Source organism: Carassius carassius, chromosome 10 (assembly GCF_963082965.1).
Source record: "Carassius carassius chromosome 10, fCarCar2.1, whole genome shotgun sequence".
Lineage (NCBI taxonomy): Eukaryota > Metazoa > Chordata > Actinopteri > Cypriniformes > Cyprinidae > Carassius > Carassius carassius.
The window spans coordinates 19,988,432-19,990,664 of NC_081764.1; the positions used below are offsets into that span (position 1 = coordinate 19,988,432).

A 2,233-nucleotide genomic window follows, 5' to 3' on the forward strand; every position below is an offset into this window, starting at 1 on the left:
ACAGGCACAGTATCACTCAAAATAAATTCTATAAAATCAATTTGTGTTTTAGGTGGCCAAGTGGGTACGTGAGAAAATGTGTTCAGAAGGAACAAAGCATTTCTTTGACGTCTGGCATATTGGGAAAAGTATGTATTGTGATGTTGGTAGTTCTATATAACAGACTTGTTTTTGTAGTTAAATTTACTTTCCTAATAATTAATTTGCTCTGCTCTGTTTGTCTGCTCTGGAACAGGTGTACAGAAAGCACTGGATGCTGCTGCAAAAGAGAGTGACTGTGAGGATCTGAAGCTGTGGAGGCCTGCCATTATCAACCATCTCTACTGGACCGCAGCTTCCACCCCTACAGGAGATCCAGATGAGATGCAGGCAAAATGGCAGAGTATGATAAATCATGTTCAGGACATACATGAACACAGCTCTCCAGCATTTACCAGCTGCGCACATCCACCGTTGGAAGGAGAGGCAAGAAACAAGTAGACTGGAACCAGGTACAACATAATAGCCTATGTTAAAAGATGTCAAATGTTTTGAGGCTAAACTTTTTCAGTGCTTGTAAATTTTAGTTTGGTTTTATCAATACGTAACCCCATGTGTACTAATAATTACTTGTGTTATGAAATGCGAGAGATTATATGACAGAATACGTTTTATTCAGGATCACCAGCAGCCACTAAACTGGAGAGTGTAGCTGCCAGGAAAGCACTGGTAAAGGATATTCGACAATTGTCACCTCAACATCAGACATTCTCCCTGGAGGCCTACCATTCCCTTATTCTGCACTTTGCTCCCAAACACACTGGCTTTTCTTTTCTTGGGATGTACAGCAGGTAGTGTTATCACTTAAAAGTATCGATACTAATAAAATTAGTGTTTTTTTTTTTTTCAATTTCAGGAAATTATGACAGAATGAATATGGCTAAAAACTAATGCAGTCTTGTATAGCAGACCAAAATGTTATAGATTGATAACAGCATTACATATTGTTTGCAAAAAAATAATTGCAAATATGAGTCATTGTCTTAGACCCATTTGAACTGAAAACATTAATGTCATATTTCTGTTGCATTTCACTGCATTGGGTTAGCTTTGGAGACCTAATGTTCTATCTACTTATCTCGTACAGACTTCTCTTGGCAGCCCTACATTTCAATAGTAATGGCAACAGAGATGTAGCGCGAACTAGTGAGGGTGAGGTACGCTACGCTGTTCGCTACCCACGGTTTCGGAAAGGTGGCTGGGTAGTCCACCCCATCAAGGAGAAACCATCTTACGGTTAGTAGTTTCACTTAGTTTTTCAATATCTTTTTTGTGTGAATCTATCTTTATGCGAGTCATCCATGTTACTAAATGTTTTCTAAACATTTCTCTCCTCAAGGATACGCAACAAATCTTATGGTCTCTCTGGTAGAGGAATATTGCAAGTCACCACAGGCCCTACAAGAAAGCAGTGCCGTCTTGTCCTCTGCTGCACCGCCCCCTCTCACCTCTTCCGTCCAGAAGGTTGCCAAGGATGAGGCAGTCAGCCTCCATCTCGCACGACACTCACGTTTTAACATGTAATAAAAGATCAATTTTACCAGTACAGTTTGTTTCACTATGGATTTATTAATCATCTTCCAAGCGGGGCCACTGGAAACCTTTGTATGTTTGTCCCTCCTCTGCAAACTGCCTCCTTATTGCTGACACAACACATGAAGGTATGGCTTTCCTAATGTTCCTGCCTATTATTCCGTACGCCCAGCGGACAACCTGCCTGTATGCTGTGTATCGGAACTGCCTGTGGTGTAGATTGGGACATAATTACATTTTGATCATACCATGTTTTCAAAGTAAACAATTCCAATGGTAAATATTGCATGTCCTGTTGGCTGATATTCTACTGTGCTACACAACACCAAAGTTGTTTTTATAGGAAGTATATGGAACCACACAAGCACCTATTAAACAAATGTGCTAAGATAAACTCACTCTCCTTCCCCTTCTTGTAGCTCTAATGGTTGGTGTAAGACCTTGTAAGAAACGACATGTAGACTACTTACTTCTTAAAACTTGGGTAAATATGCACTGTAAAAAGACACACCCCCTGTACAGTATAGGCTGTCAATTAGATGCATTTATCTGCATGCCTTACAACCAGTATCCCTTCACATGACAATAAAAGATCCTTGTTACAATGACTGTATTTACATGAACAGCATATTCCCGTCCTAGCCGGAAGACTAAACACTTT

The 2,233-nt window shown here is 40.1% G+C and overlaps 1 long non-coding RNA gene across 1 annotated transcript; it reads left to right on the forward strand.

The window, feature by feature from the left end:
• The first annotated feature begins 719 nt into the window (after positions 1 to 719).
• LOC132151319 (uncharacterized) lies at positions 720 to 1,437 on the forward strand. The gene is made up of 3 exons (XR_009436376.1): positions 720 to 830; positions 1,127 to 1,275; positions 1,379 to 1,437. It is a non-coding gene; the product is annotated as an uncharacterized LOC132151319 (long non-coding RNA).
• Positions 1,438 to 2,233: the final 796 nt, after the last annotated feature.